We start from the raw sequence: 22,374 nt of genomic DNA, 5'->3' as shown, positions 1-22,374 counted from the left end.
TGGAGAGAAATGGGCAAAAAAAGTGATGGAGATGGAGAAGGAGATGGTGACAACTGTGGAAAGTACTGAAGAGCTTAAACACAGCGAGTACCCTAGTGCACATAGTTCCTTGCATGTTACATCAGTCACCCAGAAGGTTAAGGACCAGCAATGTCTGATAAGATCTGATGTAATTGGGACTCAAAACTAGAGAATAAAGAAGTAAGGTTACCAAAGCCTGGTGTATTTCCACAGTGACAGATCTTTCAATGCCCTGGAGAGTCCAGCATTTGAGAGATGGGACCAATAAAATAGCACCCCCATCGGGAAATTCATCTTTATTATTCTGACCCAAGGAAGCTATGCAATAGCCGACTTTACCAAGACAGTAATGAAACAAAATTTTGGCAATGTGCATTTTGTCGCAGCAGTCACTGCAGTTACCCCAGTGATCTCCACCAATCTCCGTCCATTTGATACACCATTAAATATGTCATAATTATGTGTCCTCTCTCCCGCAAGCAGTCAGTGAATCTCAAAACACCCATGGGTGGCAAATATTGTCCAGAAAAATGGACAGCAGAAACAACCATAGCACACATTTCCACTCACTCTATGAGAAAGAGTTTCCTGATACAAATGACAGATAGGGTGTGGCTAATATACTTGCCTCACAGAACAGGTAGAATAAGTAAATGGCAGTATCCTAGAGAAATGACCCAATCCCTACATAAGCAAAAAAAATGAAAGATGGGGAGTGTGCAAAGGATTACCAAGGAAATCACATAAGCTAAAATAATTCCCAGACTAACCAGATAAAAGAAATAAGCACATTCCACCGGGGATAGTGCACTTCTGCAGAAGATCCCTTTAAAAACTGCATAACCAAACTCATATGCTACACAACCACAAAAGTAGATAACTGCAAGCTGCTGCTGCTCCAAGTGGCCCTTATTATCTGACACACAATACATGAAAAACATAAAACTAGAAATTAAGACAGTCAGGTTGCCTGGCAGCCCACCACTAAAAGGAAGTGAGAGCTCCACCAGCAGCTCAGACCTCCCAAAGCATGATTGAGCGATCTAAGCGGGCCTGGAATACAGCAAATTCCCTGCCTCTGTGCATACAACAACCATAGTAACCCTGGGATCAAGTCTAACTTGACTAGTGGTTGGCCACACATAAAGCGTGAAAGCACCAATTCAGGAAATACAAATATATGCCCTATTGTGGAATGTGGCCACAATTTCCTAAAACTAGGATATCTGTACTTGATTGAGCTTCTAACAAACCACAAAATGATAGTCCGATAGTAAACATGGATCTCCACACCCTGAGTTATGCCAAGCTAATTGCACCAAATGTGCAACTCCGCTGGCAGTACAAGAAACAGTAGTAGCTTGCAAATCACCTGCAGGATCGACATCTTCTCAAAACCAGATATTGGGACAATCACCATGAAATTATTCACGCCCTTGATATATTTCTACCTGGGAAACAAGTTCTAAGAATAAAAATTGTCTATGCACAGCAATTAAGAAAGACTGGATCTCCGCAAGAGCAAAAATTAGCAATCCTGCAGAAAACTAAAGATTTTATTTCTATTTCTATGAATGTCAATGAAAAAGGGGCAAATTGGAACAATTCAGAGGTAAAGGCACTGAGCTAAAGAATGCCCTATGAATCCCTTCAACGAGCCACAATACCCCAAAACAAAACAGTGTCCATAACACTGTCTTCCTTGAAATTAAAGTCATCCAGAATGTCGAGATGTTACCAGCACGTGGAATATTGGCTCCAGATAAGACTGAAATGGAAGGTTTAGAAAGGATTGGAGAGAATACTCTGGACACAATCATGACATAGAAAAAAACAGTAACACAACATGGCCGTCCTTCTATCAAAACCTCCTATACTTAAAAACATCTCTTTTGTATAGAAAGTCCTGCAACACCACACCCATTCCACCTCCTCCCAACGAAACAGAAAAATATGTCCTGGTTTGATGATGCCTACCAACATTCTAACAAGCATTTGCAATGCAATAGGTCTTGCATTAATATAGTTTGAGATATTGGCATTGCTAATAATAATGCAACACCAATAGTAAAATGCAAAATGCTTTTTTTTTTGCAAGCGCGCTGCTACAGGTTTGACTAAACATTAGCTGAAACACTTGCAAGGAGAGAGGGAGAAGAGAGAATAGTAGGCATTAGTGACAAGGCAGAGGGGATACAGAAAAAAGCATTGTGCAAGGACAAGAGAGAGCGAATGGCAGTTGAGAGGAGGCTCGAAAATGAAATTGCAGTGAGACAGCTGCTGTCAAATGAGTAGAGCGAGAGAGAGAAGGAAATATAGAAATGAGGTAAGGCCAAAAATATGTGTAAGGAAACATCCATCTGGAATTTGCGGGAAGAGGGGTAAGAAATACAGAAATAAGTGAAGGGAGCAACAGCGGAAAGAGTAGTGGTGGGACGGTTAAATCAAGAAATATTAGACAGATAGACAGACAGACCATAGATAGATAGATAGATAGATAGATAGATAGATAGATAGATAGATAGTTGGATAGATAGATAGATAGATAGATAGATAGATAGATAGATAGATAGATAGATAGATAGATAGATAGATAGATAGATAGATAGATAGATAGATAGATAGATAGATAGATAGATAGATAGATAGATAGATAGATAGATAGATAGATAGATAGATAGATAGATAGATAGATAGATAGATAGATAGATAGATAGATAGATAGATAGATAGATAGATAGATATGGTGAGATGTACCAGAACAAAATATGGTGGTGAGAACCTCAGAACAAGAATTAGTCTGGAAGCGAGATAGAGAAAGAGAAAAAGTGCAGCAGATAGAGAAGGGCCAACAAGCAATACTGCAGGAACAAAATGAAATCAGATGATAGGCAGTGGACAGAAGACAAATATTGAAGAGGAGATGACAAGGACAGAGTTAAAGGAATGGGAAGAGGCAGTATAAGAGAGCAGAGAGAAAGTGGAGCACAGAGAAGGCGTGACAGAGCTAAAATACAAGAGAGAAGGACAAAACCATAACTTATTTATTTATTCAAAGTTTTATATAGCGCGAACAAGATCTTTACAGATATCAGAGCGCTTCACCGAGACAGGGGTAGGGGCAACAGGAGGGTGACTAAACAGACTATTGGGTACAGTATAATAGTCAGTAGCATAATAGGATAGCAGTCATGTACAGATAAAATACCAATAAACAATCGGGTAACCAGTAATATAAGACGGCGCAAAGTCTTTGATCCAGCTACAATAGAGTTCAGGTGAACTTTGGCTGTAGGGATGGCTTATACCATTTTCTTAGAATCAGAGAGAACAAGGGGTAGGGGCATCAAGAGGGTGATTCAACAAACTAATGTGTACCATATAGTAGTCGGTAGTAAGTGAGTAGCATAATAGGATCGCAATCAAGTAAGAATATAATGCCAATAGACAATCAAGTAACCAATGATAAAAAGCGGTGCAAAGTCTCTGATCCAACAACAGTAAAGTTCAGGTGAACTTGGCCATAAGGATGGTTTTCACCTCTTTCTTGAAGAATGCAGTGGAGGAGATAAGCCTGGTTTCAGGAGGGAGTGCATTCCAGATCCTGGGTGCCATTCCTGAGAAGGAACGTTTGTATGTTTTTTCCTTCCGGAATCTACGAGGTTTCAGGAGTAGACTTTTTGTACTTCTGTTGGATCTCGAACCTCCTGATATAGACAACTTTTGAGTGAGGTAGTTGGGTGCCTTGTGGTGTACGGCCAAGTGTGTCATAACGGCAATTTTCAGCTGTATTCTGGCTTCAAAAGGCAGCCATTTCAGGGATTTTAAGTCAGGGGATATATGCGAGTGTTTTCTTGAGCCAGTAATGAGTCTCGCGGCAGCGTTCAGGGAGGCTCTTAGGGGTGCGGTTGTTGATAGAGGGAGTCCGCTGACGGCCACAATTCCATAGTCTATGCGGGGGATGACTAGGGCTTGTACAGCAGTTTGGAAGTCCTTGGCTGGGAAGAAGGGTTTAAGTTTCCTCAATGTGTTGATTTGGAAATTAGCTCCTTTCGTTGCTTTGCTAACGTGCTGTTGCCTGTTGAGCTTGGCGTCAAGTGTGATGCCTAAGGATTTCGCAGAATCCACGATGGTGGGTTGGACATTGAGTGCTGTTAGGTGATTGAGCCAGATTTGGGTGGTGGTAATTTTCGCAGGAGGTGAGATCAGAAGGAACTGAGGGGCATATTATCAAGGGGGTTTATCTCTGCTTTTTTGGCTTTAAAAGCCAAGAAAGCGGAGATAAAATTATCTCCCTATTACCTAGCTGTCGCTAACACCAGTTAGCGACAGCTAGTAGGAGATAGCGACCATCTTGGGCCCCACTTTGCATGTCAGTGATATTTATCACTAATGACATGCAAAGTGGGTGTGCCAAGATGTTAGCGACTGGAAACAGTCGCTAACATCGCTATCTCCTATTACCAACTTTTGGAGATATTCGTGCTAAGCGCGAATATCTCCAAAAACTAACACCTGCCCTGAGCAGTTCTTAGCCATGTTATCCAATGGGAGGTGGATAACATGGCTAAGAGCATTAGCTCAGTAATGCATGAATATCGCTGACTTTTCAGCGATATTCATGCATTGCGGCCGTTTTTTATCGCATTTGCGATAAACCTTGGTAATACCAAGGTTTATCTGCGATAAAAATCGCCGCAGCTCAGCGGTAATTTTTGTCTCTAACCAAGCAATAGCGATAATTATCGCTATTGCTTGGTAATATGCCCCTCAGTTTTCAGAGCATTTAGTTTGAGGTAAAGTTGAGTGTCATCGGCGTACATATGGAATTGTACATTGGATGCTTGGAGCAAGGTGGCGAGAGGTTCCATGACGAGGTTGAACAGTGTGGGGGAAAGGGAAGATCCTTGTGGGACGCCTAAATCTACTGGCACAGGTGAGGACAGCACATTGTTGATCTTGAACTTCTGAGACCGGTTATGTAGGAAGGAAGTAAACCATTTAAGAACAGTCCCGGATAAACCCATTCTAGTGTTTAGCAGCTCCAGTAGGTTCTCGTGTTTGACCGTGTCAAATGCTGAGGAGAGATCAAGAAGGATGAGGAGGCAGGAATCATTGCGATCAAGGATTTGGAGGGCGTCATCAATTATGTGCGTCATAGCCGTTTCCGTGCTATGTTTCGCTCGGAAGCCTGATTGATGAGGGTTGAGGAGGTCAAACTGGTCAATGTGTTTTGTTAGTTGGAGTTGTACACATTTTTCCAGCAGTTTGGCCAGGGTGGGGATATTGGTGATAAGGCGGTAATTGTTTAGGTCAGACGGGTCAGCTGTAGGTTTCTTGAGTATAGGCGTGACTTGCCCCACCTTGAGGGAGTCTGGGATGAGACCTTGTTGAAGGGAGCTGTTGATGATTTTGGTCCAAAGTGGGAGGAGCAGGGGGATGAAGTCTTTTACAGCATTAGCAGGTAGGGGGTCTATGAGGTGATTAGAGGGCTTCAAGGTGCCGAGCAATTTGTGTATTGCTTCTTCAGAGTAGGTGTCGAAGGACGTCCATGATGCGTTATTTTTAGGTTGAGTGTTAGACATTCTGATGTGGCTGGGGTATCGGCTTACATCATTGATGAGGTCACTTCTTATGTTGTTGGTCTTTAGCTTAAAGAAAGCAGAAAAGTCTTCACAGTGTGGGGTATCGCTTGTTGTGCTATTTGATTGTAAGGGTTGTGTCTTGGTTTGAGTTTTGATTAGTTCGAACAACTTTTAGGGAATGGGCAGAAAAAGAGCAAATCGCAGAATAAATATACTGCTGTTGCTGGTGCTGCTGCTGGGCTGCTCCGGGATGCACCGGTTCCTGGTCCCCCTCTTTTGGCCTTCCCAGGCAGCCCAGAGCAGGGTGAGGGGTGAGGCAGAGAGGCAGGCAGCGAGTGCCGCTCAGTACAACCGAGAGGGGAGTGGGGTGCACATGCACTCACATACACACTCACTTACACCCATGCATTCACATGCAGACACTCGCACACCCATCGCCCATTTCACAACACTCACGCACAAATACACATACACTCATACATACAAACAAGCACAAACCAAACAGTCAATAAACAAGCTGGGATTTCTGTGAGAGAAATGGAAACAAGGTTTGTTGTTCATTACACATTTTATAAATCGTTTTATTATAACAACATAAAAGAGGCACATCTAGCAGTCAGAGGTACCATCTATAAAATACTCCCAATGCAAAATCTATAGCAAACCAATAATCTTGTGAGTGACTTAAGGTGACAGAAAACACATTGTCTATATTTAAACTAAGCTAGGTTTATGTGCATGTTTTCGTTTTACAGATGCTGCAAGTTTAGAGTAACAACTTCTTTCCAACAATGTTCCGATTGCTTGATCAAAATCACACTCAAAATAATTGGACATCTATTTTAGGCTAACATGGGTATACATTAGGATATAAAACAGGGCAATCTGTTTATATCTTGCCCTACAGATGTTTCAGGATATATTTGTTTTTTTAGTGTCTGAGAACGAGAAACGGTGGAAAGCCAAAACAAAAATCGAGAGAGGACCATTAGAAAACACCAGAGCACTTGTCACATCTCTGTAGCGTTCACACACAACGGTTAAGTCTGCAGGCTCTTTTTTCAAAGCGGAGCACAATACAGACAGGTAGGTTCAAGCAAGCGCGGTCCGTTTACTTGCGGCAAAAAAAAGTCCCCAGTGTATCACGCCACCAGTAAAGCATCCAGTGCTCGCATGAACATTTTTTGTCTCCCCGCTTGCACGCTGGAATCGTATCGATTCTAAAAGGCCTCTGCATGGCCAAGTAGCGCATGCGCTGCTTTCGCCAGGCCGAGACCTAAAAATGTGATACTTACGAGGACAGCAGCAGAGGGTACTGGATTGTATCTTCACAGTTTCGTCTGTGCATCCTCTACCAGCCTGAAGGCAAGCAGGTAGTTTATCTTATCATGTTTTAAGGAAACGGCCCTCTTGGAATAAATTCCAGGGACCAATAGTGCCTTGTCTATCTTTATTTATACTCGTTTAAAAGTGGCTGTTCAAACCAGAAGCTTACCACTGCTTACAACAAAATGTAGAAGTCATTTCATTTCTGCTGAAATAAACCCCTGAATAACATTTTGGGGGCAGGAGACCCCAATGAAAAATAAAAAACCACAAAACAAAATGGAAGCCAGTATTAAAGACGGCTGCTTTATGAAATCATACTCTTTGAATTTTTTATTTTCCTAGTTTATTGAAAACAAAAATAAAAAAATGAGCTACTGGTTTTGTCTGTGTCCTTTTCTGGGAGATGAAACTGTGAAACCGAAGCAGGGACTCTTGGATGTTTCAACAGTCTTCTCATCCTACAAGAGTTTTAAACCACCACACTCTGAAATTGTTTAGATCAGTGTGGACTTTGCCACGTATAGAGTAGGAAGTGTCGAAACTAAGTGCTTGCATCGTATTAATGTACGTGTTTACCAAAAGCAGTGTTGTTTCTATAGTGCTGCTCCTCACCACACCCATGTCTCGGTACTAGAGCAATGGCCATCATCACATTTTTGTCTGGGTTTCGAAGGGCTGCCGATCACTACACTCATATCTGGAGACAGGGCTCATCATCACACCCATAGAGGCTACTGGAGTGCTGCCCATCGCCACAGCTATATCTGGGCAGCTAGGAGCGCCCATCACTACATAGGTGTCTTGGTACAAGAGCATGGCCCAGGTGCTTCAGCACTGCACATCACCACACTCATGTTTGTGTACCAGGATGTGGTCCCCCAGCACGCAGATGTTTCTGTAGCAAAGCATGGCACATTACTGCACTCAGGACTGAGTACTTGCACATCACTGCATCCATGCTTGCGTGGGTACCGGTGTACTGTAAATCCCAGGCAGGGTATGTGGGTGTGGTTCCAAGTTTTACGGGCCCTTGACTGATCTTTTTGATTAATACTCCCATGGGTGTAATGCATGAGATAGCATATTGTGACGGGATGTGCGTGGGACAGAGAACTTGCTGGCGATTGGCCCAGGCTTGAGGTTTGGCGTTGCCTGGAGGATTCGTTCTTCCGTTTGTCATGACAAATTCAAACCCAGTTGTCGGGCTAAGATGACAGGGTGACATAACAATATGTTCACATTGAAACCCTTAATGTACACTTTAGATGGGCCCAACATACCCACCAAATATGTAGTGTCAGCCTTTAAAGGCTAGGCATTACCGCTAGGTGGAGAGCCGGTGCTGGAGGGTGAGGGTGGAAGAGCGATGCCGAGGAGAGAGAGAGAGAGATAGAGAAGAGAGGGAAGGGACCGTGGAGAGAGAGAGACTGACAGGGAGAGAGTGAGTGACAGGAGAGGGTGAGTGACAGGGAGAGGGAGAGAGAGTGAGTGAGCTAGAGAATGGAGGGAAGGGAATGGCCCGTGGAGAGAGAGAGTGAGTGACAGGGAAAGGGTGAGGGACAGGGGGAGGGAGAGAGAGAGAGAGGGCTAGAGAATAGAGGGAAGGGGATGGACCATGGAGAGAGAGAGAGAGAATGACAGGGAGAGAGTGAGTGACAGGGAGAGAGAGAAGAGAGGGAAGTGACCACAGAGAGAGGGACAGGGAGAGAGAGAAATATAGTGAAGAGAGGGAAAGGACCGTGGAGAGAGAGAGAGAGAGAGTGACAGGGTGAGAGATAGCTAGAGAAGAGAGGGAAAGGGCCATGGAGAGAGAGAAAGTGACGGATCGAGAGAGAGCTATGAAGAGAGGAAAGGAACCATGGAGAGAGTGACAGGGGGAGAGAGAGAGAGCTAGAGACGAGAGGGAAGAGAGTGGAGAGAGAGAGTAACAGGGAGAAAAAGAGACCGGGGGGAGAGAAAGAGAAAGAGGGGGCTGTGAAGAGAGAGAGAGAGAGAGAGCACGAGAGAGGGAAGGGGCCGCGGGGAGAGAGCGAGAGAGAGCTGTCTGGGGCCCTCTTTGACGGTTAGTTAGTGCACCCAGGTAACGGATATGTGCAGGTAACTTAACGGTTCCATGATTATCCAGTATCATGTTCATAGCTTAGACAGATTTAAAGCAATGTTTACATTCCAGGAGAGAGTGCACAAACTGGAGCCCAGGCAGGCACCATGACACAGTCAGGCACCATGATCTCACGCGGATTAACCGGGGGCTCTTCGGATGTCTCAAGGGTCGTTAGGAGCGTGTGGGGGGTGGGACACAGGGCGCCCATCAGGACAGCGGGCGATCACACAGACACATTGAGATGCTCAGCTGCTCTCTTGGAGAGATCCATGGTCGTCACTGTCCACCCTGAATACCAAGTTACTGTTTTTCACCGAGCGCCCCTAGCCCGGGCATGGGGGAGGGGACCCATTAGCTCCACAAGCCGGAAAGGCGGGCGGCTAACCAAGAGGAGGCATGTCTCAATGTCGGAGGACGACGAGGCTAAAAGAGAGTGTACCCTCTCCACAGAGAGAGTGAGTGGTTAGGGTGGCGCCTCCCCGGGGTCCGGGCCGGTGTGTGCGAGAGAGTAGGGACTGGAGCTGCAGAAGTAGTGTTGACTGACCCTGCTCCCGCCTTATTGACCTTTCAGAGAGCCTAGCGTGCAGTAAACTCCTCCGATATCCGTGTTATTTAAAAAAAAAAACAATGATGCACATGCCCCACAGAGGATAGGGGGGGAGGGAGCCTGTTGTCTGTGCCGCGCTGATGCGCATGCAGACATCAATGGGAATGGGCAGAGCAAAGGCGGTACATGCGCCCGCCTCTGCCCAATTGCATGCTGGCTTTTAAAAAAAAAAACATGCAAAAGCCAATGGCAGCCACGGAAAGCAAAACCACACGCACAAGCGTGTGGGCACTGCAACGCTAGGCTCGAGACCTAAACAGGAACTGAAAACTTAAGGTCCCCAGTGAAGGAAATCTAAACATCCAGGAAATAAAATGCTTATTAAAAGAAAAGAGCCAGCCGTCATTGCACACAGTGCTCGTGTGCTGATGGCGGCTGGGGGCGGTCATGACCATGCCCGCGATCGAAATGTCCAACACAGGAGCGGAATTCCGGCCGCGGGCAAGGGGTTAAGCAATGGTTTTCAGCTTAGCAAGCACTTCCGGTAGCAACCTATCGAACACTACTCTTAAGCTTTCCTTCACAGCTAAAGAGCTGACTGTCAATGTTGAAAGTAACACAGAAGCTAAATTAGAAAGCATCTTTCAGGTAGAGAAAATAGCGCTAGTCATTAAGAGCTTCCCACTTATAAACCCTTGGGCGCAAATAAGGAACTACCAGACTTTTTTAAACTGTATTCCGAATGGTGGGCAACATTTTTAACTGCAATGTTATAAGAGATCTTAGCCACTGGAACCTGCTCTTGGAAAAACAACATTGCCATGCCCTTCTTCAAGAAGTGACCAAAAGATTATCTGAAATCATAAAGATGCATCAGTCTCATTGGACGTCTCTTTGAAAGTAAAAGAAAAACATGCTAAGCCCAATCAAAGGTGTTTTCAAAGTGGGCCTCTCAATGACAGACCAAGTCTTTGTATTAGTCAGAATTAGATTAAAAAAAAAAGAAAGCACTCTACAGCCCCATTCTGGATTTTACATTAGCTTGTGATCGATTTTCAAGGGAAAGATTAGGAGTAAACTTTCTCTGTTGTGCCTAGACCATGCCTAGCTTTTTTGAATGTTGCATTCAAATACAACTTCCAAATAAGGCTGAGTCAAACTAGTGACCCAAGCTGACAGTTCACCATCAACTGTGGAGTTAAACATGGCTGTCTTCTTGCCCCACTATTTTTCTCACTCTACACCAAAAAACGCAATGACTGAGCCCTAACGAATCCCAAAACATTCCCATAATTTAGAGCCTCATTGTTCTCATATAATGCCAAAATGATTGCCCATACACCCACTGTACTCCAACGGGAACTAGGTGCTAAGGAACAATACTGCCTAGTAATCGGTCCTACGATAATTAAACAAAAATCAAAGACAATGGATTTTGGGGAAAACCCGAGAATGAAAACTACTTGTTTGACAGAGAAGAGTGGCTAGAAGTAGTAAAATATGTTTGGTACGTGGACTGGCAATAACCAACAACTTAAAATGAACCATCCATTGTATTGTAATTGTATAATGCTTACTACCCCTGACAAGGCGTTGAATTGCTTTTCAATGAGTAGCATGTTACTCCATAACCCAAAAAGACTTAGTGGTGGATTAGTATAGTTAAACTTTAGTTAATTTGAGTGGTGGATATGTGACTCTGTTAGTTGGATTGAAAAGGATAATGGAGTGAATAGGGGGATAGATGAGGTAAGCGTCTAGAAAGATTATATTGGGAGATTATAGTAGTAAGATGAGGTTTGGGGTGAGTATAAGGAGAAATGTAGGAAATCATCTCTAGAGATCGATTAGGGAGATAATAGTAGGGAAATGAGTTTTGGGATGAGTTAAAGGAGGGATAGGCGAAGGAAGAATTTAGAAGGGTTGTCTGAGAGATCATAGTATTAAGGTGAGGTTTGAGTTGATCCAAGGAGGGAAATAGGAGGGAAGAGGCTATAAAGTATTATTTTGGAGATCATAATAGAAGAATGAGCGGAGGTTCATTAGTTGAATGTATTTGGTGATTTTATTCATGATGAATTTGAGTAAGTTATCTGATTTATGTGATCACTGCGGGGGGGTAACTGTTGTGTCATTAACACCTGACCTTAGCAGTGTCCTAGAAGCTTGGCCATAATGGTCAACTAGACATTCCTGCAGTGAGAGGATCAAGTAAACAATACTACAACAAGCATTTACAATGCAACGGTCTCGGCATTGCAAAAGTTAGAGCTATTAGCATTGTAAATTAACGCGAGATTGGACTTTCTTCATTTAACAGCTTGTAATCAGACTTGAGGGAAGGGTCATACTTTTTCCTCTCGCGTCTCTCCAATGTCTTTCATTGTTTATTTCAATGCGGAGAGCTGTTCATTGGCCCTTGGGGTAATTTTGGGGTGAGATTTACTGTTAAATAAGGACTCACACCTATCCTCTACACTTCGGAGAAAGAGCTAAAGGCAACAAAGGCTGGCTTCTAGAAGCCGAGCAAAGAACGAGCATGTTTATGCTCCTTGGTTCTTTGCACTGTCTGCCAGCCTAATGAAAAGAGGAGCTGTGGAACACAACGAACGCTCCTCAACAGCCAGTTTCAGATAGAACGGCATGATGGCAGCGAAATTGCTATGCACTCAGGAGAAAGAAATCTCTCTCATCAATAACGGGACCAACAAACAGAAGAGTATCACATTCCTTTGTACTGTAAGCACAGAAAGCAGTGCCAGCGCGACCAGGTACAATGCAGTGTCCTGGCAGCTACTTAAATCTGGACCCATGCAAAGTGGACAGCACTTGGTTACACCACAGCAACAAGCAGGGCTGTAGGCTCGGGGTGGGGGTGTTGCACCCCCCTAAAAAGTGTAGTCTGTAGTAAATAGTTGGGGACAGGAGCTTTCAGTCGGGTATTGTGAGGTGTGATCGGATTTCACCTGGCAGTTTTACATGCCCACTCGGACAAAAAATCTTTTTCATCTCTGTTGTGAAGGCCTTCTGAGCTCCTCTCAGCCCTTTGCCCTTTACACCCCCTTGTTCCCCGCTTCTCATATAACATATTTTAACAAGATATGCCAGCGTGAGTGTTGGACAATCTGAAACACACCCCTCCCCAATATTACTGACCAAGCTTTGCCCTGGGCACAAATCAGCGCATGAAGAGCGGGGCGTCGTGCGATAAGTCAATAGTGAAGTCAATAGTGTGCCGCATCACATGCTTGAGCGCTGCAAAAAATCAAGAGGTATTTAAGCGCCTGGTCGACCCCCCGCGCGAGAGGTAAACGGGTGGGATAAATTGTAAGCCATGCTCTGGTTCATTGGAACAGGGCTACCGGAGTTGGTTTCCCATCGGTTTCAGATGGCCTCCGCGATGTCTCCGGAAGTCAGGCAAAGTCGCCTGTGACGGGGGCGGGGCTGCATCTGCACCGGAAAAGAAGGCAGGCGGAGTGAAAGCGCCTCGCGACGCCAGAAGGAGAGCGGAGTCCCTCTAAATTAAACTGGTAAGTTGAAAAGGGGGGGGGCTCGGTGCACTCGTGTGTGTGTGTGTGTTTGTGTGTGTATGCATGTGTGCGACGGCGGGGGAGAGGGGGGGTGCACTCGTGTGTGTGTGCGCGCGTGTGTGTGTGTATGTGTGTGGGGGGGGTGGGTGTCTCTGTATGTATGTGCGTGCGTGGGCGCTTGTGTGTGTGTCTGTGAGTGTATGTGCATGCGTGTGTGGTGTTTTGAGCTTCCTAGGAGACAGCGCCTGGCCGCAGCGCTCGTTCGTGTGCGCGTGTCAGTTTGGAATCGCCTCCAAGGCGATGCGCGCGGCCAGGATTGTCTCCTGGGAAGCTCACACGCCAACATAAGGTTCTCGGCGGAGACGCGCTTCGCGCGGCTAGCCGAGACCTAAAAAGTGCACAAGGCCATCTTGCTGAACATATTCTTGAGTAGCTTCAATTTTATCTATCTAGTCTGAAATTATCCTAATGCAGAAATAGATTAGTTCCCAGCATTGGGTAAATCATTGTGGTTTCTGGACTGTAACTGCCTGACAAATATTTTCAGAGATAAGCCCAGACTGGTGTTTTACAAGTTCACTATGAAATCTAAAATGGGCAAGGCATGTTCATAAATATTTAAAAAAAGGCCCGTACCACTTTAAACGAATCACATTGGCTCACTCTGCTAAAGACATTCTCTCTATTGTTAAACCTCTTCTTCAGCAGAAGGCCTTTCAACAGCAGATTATTGATTCACAGTAACTGCGATAATGAATTGGTTTCTCAGAAGAAGAAAAAACGACATTTATAGTAATATTGCCTCCGAACTACCCGATCAAATTATCTATCCAATTACCATACTACCCCTTTGCCCCTCACCCACCCTTGCCAGCTCTTCTCCCAGTCCCTATCTTGAGCACTTCGGCCTGCTGCCCTGGAAGACATTCAGGCACACCTTTTTGTTTGTTCCTCAGGCTCAGCAAATGGCCTTTGCACACAACCTGTCTTGAAGCTAGGTCAGGACACACACAGTCCTTTTCTCTGCCAGCTTTTCAATCTCTTGCATATGGTACAGTTCCTACTAGCTCAGAACGAGCTAGTATTATTTATTCCTTTGCTAAAAAAAAAATCTACAGATCCTTTGGTCTTATTATCCAGCTGTAGTATGATTTTGTTGTTTCCAGCGATCTCCAAGATCTGAGAAAAAATGTTGATCACTAAGCTTTCAGAGTACCTTGAAGCCAAACGCTTGGTGGACTATTCTCATTCGGGATTTCATCGAACATCTACCTTCCATTCTGGAAAATTAGACCTGTATGTAGCATTCAATAGAGACTAACACCTTAGTCTTCAAGACTGACCCTTTCATCTGGGGGTCTGTAACAATGCATTCAAATCTTTTTCATTCTTTGCTAGCTGCCCAAAAGCAGGATATTTCCTTACACCATTTCAAACCTCTGACCTATCATCCCCACTATGGGGTCCCTCAGGGATCCTTCCTCAGACCTACATTGTTCCACGCCTGTGGGACTACTATGGTTCATCTGGTGCAAAAGCTAATATAACCTATCCAGACAATACCAAACTAATGATCTTGGTCACAGGCATCAAAATGGTTACTTACCAGTAGTTTTGCAGCTCGAAGAATTTTCTGGATTCACATGCCGTTCATCTAGTGGTCGGGTCCAGAATTCTCCTCTTGTAGCAGTCTCTCTTTCCCCTCTCTTTTTTTTGTTGTTTGGCGTAAACTGTCACCATTTGGCACTTGGTTTAGCCTTGTCCTGATGTCAGACTCCCATCCCATAAGCCCCTGCGCATGTCTTACAGCTTCAGATTCTTTTTCCTGGTGACTGTCAGTCCCAGTTTCTTTCTGATTTGTGCCTTATTTAGGTTTTCATGTATGCCTTTGTTTACCTTGTCTCATCAAATTTCCTGGGGAGGGGGGTGGGTCTCATGTAAATCCAGAAAATTCTTCAAGCTGCAAAACTACTCCTACCTGTAAGCAACCATTTTGTTTTGCTGTGTGAATCTTTTCTGTGCATCGATATCTTCACTGTGTTGGCTAGGTTGAAGAGGCGGTTATCGATGCAGTAGTGTTTTGTGACTGTGGTGTGTAGTAAAGGTCATGTGGCTGCCAGACATATGTAGTTCAAATGAACTTTTGCCAGGAAGGCTAATGTAGCTGCTTTCTTCCTTGTCGTGTGTGCTCTTGGTTTAGTTAATGGCTATATGGCAGCTTTTTTGTGACACTTGCATTGTTTGGGCTATCCATCTTGAGATGGTGTACTTGGTGACACGTTTCCCTTCGTTACAGTCTGCATATGATGCAAAAAACGGTTTCCCCTTCCCAATTGGTTTTGTTCTGCAGTGCTGCTTTGACCTGAACCTTTGGTTCTTGAAAGAAACTAAGTGTTTGGCTGTTTGACTTGAATGAAAACGGAATATTGCCTTTTGCAGGAAGTGTGGGTTGGTCCTCATGACTATTAGGTCCTTGCAATTCCACACCATGGATGATCTAGCAATCACATTTGCATTAAAACTAAATTGGCTTTGAAGCAAGACAACTGAAAATCTAAAGAATTCCAGAACTTTGTCATAATGAAGGTTGGGGATGGTATGAAGGTGTTACAATGTAAGAAAGAACAATCTGCTGTTCCAAATGCTATTACTGTTAATGATCTCAGCAGATCTCAGCAGGGTTCCGCTGGATTTTCTCCACAGCAACACAAAACTACCTTGGGAAACCAATAGAAATTGACCAGAATTCTGCAATTTATTTAGGCATCAGTAATTATTTGGGGTTAGCATTGGCGCTCACTCCAGAAACACAGTGATTAGCTGGGCACACAAAATGAGGACCTCTGAGGTGCAATTCATCGCCGTGGCCCAGGTCAGATTCAAGTCCTACACCCTTTTAAAATCCTGATCATTTCTACCACTATGTCAATGGGCATGTTTGCTCCTAGAGTTCTCAGAGGCAAACAGAGGAAGACAAAATCCACTGAAGGCAGATCCTTGAGAAAGTGACTTGCCCAAACAAATGCAAACAGTAGCTTGGCATCAATGAGTACCAATTGAAGGGGGAAGAGAGTCAAGGGTTACTTGTAGACTATGTGAAAGCAGAGTCAAGCTCTATTACTTGACAAACATACCCTTAATTATAAGGCCCAGATACAGCAAAGCTATGTCCTTCTGATGTCCCATTAATTCCTAGTAAAACTGTCAGATTTCTGGGTTTAGTGTTTTACATGTCCATAATGCAACTGTAAATTTACCTGGGCTTATACAGGCAACCAACAGAAAATGTCACAGAATCCCCTTCTATAAAATACAGGATATAGAAAATCCTTAGTTTAAAAAAAAAAATTGACATTTTTTACCTGAAGTTGCCATATACTATTAAAAGTATGGGAATCAAAAACATGGAGACTTGACTGGCATCCACCAGAGAGTAGGCCCAAGAGCAACTGAAAAATCTAAAACCTCGTCATATGATATTCTCAAATTTGCCTGCTCCTTTTGCCATCACTTTTTGTAGCACATTGCCCGAGTCATCCAAGGTGCAGAACTTGGGAGCCTGGATACAGGTGCAAGCGAAAATTTGTACTAGAATTGAAATACTGGAAGTCCCTTCTTATGGTTCTAACTAGATTCTCCACCATTGGTTTAGAACGCAAAATAGATACCAAATGTCACTAATTAAAAATATGGCCTGAAATGACTGAAAGTAAAAAGAAACAGACTTCTGCATGAATCAGGAAAATTTGTCCAAGCAAAAAGAAATTCAACTGTGCCACTACATGGAAGGGGAAAAGTGAACATCCTAGTCTTATGCTGTCAATTTAAAAACCAAAATTTGCCTAACGACTATAAAAGGAGTCAACAAAACCAAATCCAAAACCTTCCTGAAACTTCACCTGGAAGACAGGAGCAAAGAGTGGGAGAATGTCAAATCAGCCAGCGTCTCTGGCCTGTTAGTTATATCACAGTACCCCAAACATATCAGAAGGCATTAAACAAATTAAAGGATGAGAAGAACTTTAACTATGCCAAAAATTGGTGCGCTGCTACTGTTGCCCCTGCTAAAGAAAAGGCTTGTTGCAGCATCTGATGAATTTTCTTCCAGCCAGAGAGAAGTTCTGTCCCACTTTCTGTTGCCCAGTCCCAATTATGCAGCAATCAGAGGAACCAAGTTGAAGGACATTTCAACCAAAGAACAGTTAGAGACTAAGCAGGAGATCCTACTGTTCCTGCTAAGAGACCCTTCCGAGATAACAACAAGAACTATGGGTAAGAATCTGGTCATCAGCTGGGACAGAAGAGAGAAAGTACTGAAAATAATCTTACAGCCTTAAAAAGACCTTAATGGTACCATTAATGTCATAAACATGGAGAGTGATGAAATTGCTGAAATGATTATTTCCAGACAACTGCTGTTTTCCATTCCCACCTCTTTCTTTATCTGTTGGACCAAAATCAACACGCAGAATAAGCATTTCCGCCCTCTTCTCTCCTCGTGCAAGAGAGCAAAAGGAAATTTTAGACAAATATTTCATACTGATTTCCCCTTTCCTGTTTCTATCCTATTTCCTTCTCTCCTTTTTAGTTATCTGCTAGACAGAGCATGCGCTGTCTCAAAGAGAGGTGTTGTGTTCTATCTGTTGGCTTACGGGCCGGCCATCTCCTGCCATTGGTAAACTTTAACATCACTCTAATTTTCTTTGATGCCACTCATCATTGCATGCATGTGTCATGCCCTCTTTTTGAGTTTGGCCCTCCCATAGCACATGGACTAAGTACATTTCGCCTTACACTGCTCCCATTTTGAGGAGCTATTCTATTCTCTGTTTTCAAGCACTCCATAGGAGTACTTGTGTTTTCAGGCCGTCTCTTCAGGACCTATGCACACACCACTAAAATTCATGCATGTGTACATAAACAAATGCATTTCTTTTAAAAGTTGTTAAAATATGAACAGGACTTGTTAATTTGTTATGTGCCTGATCTGATGGTATTGGAGCACTTGCTCTATCATCCGTCATGCCATAGCGTGAACACAAGCCAATGGAATTGGAGTGCTTTAAGTGCCCACCAGTTACATTACACAATGACACATTCATTTTTGTCACTGATCCTGCTTCAATTTAGGTTTTTTCCCTGTTGTTGCTTGCACATATCCCCATCCCCTACTTCTTGCCTGCTTGACCTGTCCTCCCACTATTTCTCTCGTCATAAATGCTTTAATATTTTTTTGTTTTGCATGATCCGATGGTATTGGAGCAATTGTTCTGTCCTCCATCTTTCCATAGTGCTAAGATCAGCCAATGGTATTGGAGTACTTTCCGTGCTCACCAGTTGCATTACACAATGACACATTCAATGTCATAGGCAGGGGTAAGTGTAAGCGATTTTCCCAGAATCACAAATCTTTCAGCCGCTCCCAAGATTCAAAACCTGGATCCCCAGTTCCCATGTCTGCAGCTCTGGCTGTTGCACCACATCCGCGCTTCCCTTCAAAGCTCCTCAACTGTTTCTCACTATCATTTCCACATGTGTTCAGCAAGACCCATCAACACCAAACATACATTGGCAAAGTCAAAAGATCTCTGCAGTGCCCAAGCTGTTGGCTTTGTCCATGTGAATGTCTTTTTACCATGTTGTCTAGCACCATATCTGCTGTTTAGCATGGCTGAAAGTCACTGAAAAAAGTGCTATGATGCGGTCAGCACAGGCTAAGTAATTTTGGACATACTCAACATGGGGGGATGAAGACACTCAACATCGGCTCAACATCCTGTGATTCTAGTCTTTCAGTAACTTTCAGCCATGATGAACAACATATGTGCTGCTAGACAACATGGCTCAAAAACATTCATATTGACAATGCCAATAGCTAGGGCATTGTCGAGACCTACTAGCTTTACCTATGCTGGTTTACATATCTCTTTCCTATATCATTGCATTCAGAAATGTATTGTGAATTTTTGTGAGAGAGGCAGCTCAGTCATAAGCGCTCAATAAATCAAATTCTAAACCTCACGCATTGAAACGTAAATATATTTATTTATATATATTTGCAGAACAAAGTAAGTAACAATTAACCAATCACAAACATAAATGTAATAAGTGAATAAAATGAAAGCAGAAATTGTCTCATTTGACATACCAGGCCTGGCACTGAAACAGCCTACTTTCTAGGCAGATGAGCACATGTTCAAGACCAAAATGCTATCACTTACACCTCATAACTCTCTGAGCTAATTCCTTAGGATCATTTTTTTATCTCAACATTTATAGAGTCTGCTCCCAATCTCATTCATTACCACCATTTATATTATTAGTCTTATGCTGACCCTCAAAATCTAATGCACAATAATAGCAATAGGTTTCTGACGCTATCACCTATTTCCCTGATCCTCAATGACTACGTTGACGTTTTATTCTCATTTCCTTTCAAGACGTACTTTCTCATTGTGTAAAAAGTTGTATACTAGACTATCAGTTGCATATGGATTACTGTTGTATGTATATACATATATATGTTATTAATCTCTTATGCAGTAATAATTTTAAAAAACAAATTGTATTTTATGATCTCTCTATAAACAATCTTCATAGATAAAATGTGCTAATCCATTCTTAGTAACTCACCTACTGCTCTCACTATTCTTGTTTGCTCATTCATTCATTATAGGTAAATGCCTTAAGCAACAACAATACCAACAATCATTTCATTAGAGTAGACACTACCATGCTTGCTAGCTGTATGGTGATTCAGAGATTCTTTGGAGGACTCAATGTAGATTATGTCAATGTGTTTCATTGGATTACCCCAAAGAGATGCCACCTTCATCGGATCATTTACACAGACTACCTGAGAATGGAAAGCTCCAGTCTCTGAAGATCAATAGAGTAGATTTAGATCAATCCTTGTGTGTAATTACTTTTCTTATGCCTGGTCATACTCCTCAGTCTCTGGGGGCTCATAGTCCTATCACAGGGCCAAGTAAAGTTTGATTATACATCTCAAAACCCAATCCCTGTGCTCTATTACACAATGACTCTTTTTGCAAAAGAGGAAAATGTTTCTTTCTCATTGTGCAGTCCCACAATCCATCTCTTGAGAACCTCTGTTTGTATTACTTTTTTGTTCTTGGCTGTTTTAAAAAAAATGTTGTTAGTTTTACAGAGGTGGGCCTCCTTGAATCTGGCATCTTGACTAGTAGCAATCAACACCTTTTTTTGGATTAAATTTAAGAATATAAGGCTGGCTAGGAAAGCATATCAAGTTTACAGCCTGTTGAGATTATCTAACAGTTAAGGATAGTTGCATACATTATTTGGTGGCTTGAGTGTAATGCTGGTAAAAGCAAAGTTATGCTACTTACGACCCCTATTAACTATCACAAATGGGTTATCTGGCATCTATCCATTTGGATTGAAGAATAATGATGCAAAAGAGTCAAGAACAGACCCTACACAGGGGCATATTCTAAAACTATGTCATGAATCATCTTTCTCAGCTGACAAGCGTGATTGGTTGTGGCACATATTGACATTCAGTTCTCAGTTATAAATTCCCTAATAAGTTTAGTTGAGTGGGTTATGCCAACAGATTTATTTTATCTCTGTAGACCATTAAATATGTTGGTATTAAACATACAACATGACTTGGTTACATTTCCCACTATGTAAGGAATGTATTATTATACTGAAATGCAAACTAATAGATATTCTAGTGAGGAAAGACCTTATGGTGCAGAAACAGGAGTGGATAAGTGGTTACGAATCCAACATTAGAGAAGCTGAAGTTAACAGGTGGATTACATAGGATGTTAAGACTACTACTAAATATGAAGTGTAAGACTATTTTAAAGAGGGCATTTGTAGCTTTAGGGTAAGGAGTTCTTGTTTAGCTAATTGGGTAGATAAAACATAAACAAGAGGCAATACACACATCTAGAAAGCATGAAAGGTGTAAATGGCATCAACTGATGTAGAAAGAAATTATTGTTCACCAGTCATAAAAATCTAAAATTCGGTCGGAGGTAGGCGGGTTGTTGATATACTGAGAACATTTTAGGTTTGATAGTGCACTTTAGATATATGCAGCCAATGTGGTTATGTTGTTAACAAACCATGGCTTATTGTGACTAAAGAGTTATTACAAGCAAAAACATTGCAAAGGCTGTTTAATGAACAGCAATGTCTGAGCAAGACCAAATAGGAACCCAATTCTCAAATTTTAGTTGACTACTTTCCTTATTCTACCTAAAACATATTGTACTATTTATTACACTGAAGTGTTCACAAAGTGAGGTTGCACCCTTTTTAATAAAGAAACCATCCTACTTTACAGTACATTGGTTCCACCATGTATAGTATACACTGTCCAGCTTTTTTCAGCACAGGAATATTTGGGAATAAGTTAAAAACGCAAAACAGTGGCAAAAGGAAAACAATATGTATATTAAAATATTTATGGGTTCACCTTTAACATACCATTATATTTTTAATAAACACTAAATACTAATTCAGGAGTAAGTTACATCTAAAAATAAAAAGCATTCAAGTGCGAGGGCTAGAACATTTTTCTATAATCTTATTCTACAACATTACATTAGCTAGAATTTAAAGATGGCATTGTTGATGTGATAAGAACATTAATATTGTGATTGCTCCCATCCAACAACTGGAATTTGGCCATTCATCTAAATTATTTTCTGCAAACATATTTGTATGATTCTTTGATCATCAGAAGATATTGGTAAATTTCTCTCACGTATTTATACAACTCATATTCTGTTGAACTGTGCTTGAAAATGACCATCAAGACTCCATTTTGTGTTGCCATGCTCTCGGCAACCTGATGAAGAATTACTTTTCATGTCCCTGCTGAAGCTTGCTCAACCCTCCTTCCTCCTTGTGGTCGAGCCAATTCCGAGAAGCTGCCTGTGTGCCTCACCCCCCAGTTGTGCCAGAGACTCAGCCACATCCTGCCCATTGTTGGTAACTCAACCTCTCTGACCAGCTGCCCTGTGACCACACCAACTGATAGAGGAAGCACGAGGCTGTGCCCTGTGACGACACCAACTGATAGAGGAAGCACAAGGCTGTGCACTGTGACCACACCAACTAATAGAGGAAGCACAAGGCTGTGCCCCATGACCACACCAGTTGGGCAAGGAAGCACAGGGCTGTGGACATTGTGCAATCAGAGAACAGATGTCCCCTGACCACGGTTGCACCACAAGACTCACGAAGAACTTGTCAGAA

General features: G+C 42.7%; 1 protein-coding gene across 1 annotated transcript in view; it reads left to right on the top strand.

The window, feature by feature from the left end:
* HGF (hepatocyte growth factor) overlaps window positions 1-22,374 on the top strand; it is a 564,049-nt gene that overhangs the window by 226,884 nt on the left and 314,791 nt on the right. The gene's annotated exons all lie outside the window — the stretch shown is intronic.

Source organism: Lissotriton helveticus, chromosome 1_1 (assembly GCF_964261635.1).
Source record: "Lissotriton helveticus chromosome 1_1, aLisHel1.1, whole genome shotgun sequence".
In the NCBI taxonomy this organism is placed as follows: Eukaryota; Metazoa; Chordata; class Amphibia; order Caudata; family Salamandridae; genus Lissotriton; species Lissotriton helveticus.
This window is presented reverse-complemented; position numbering and strand designations above follow the sequence as displayed.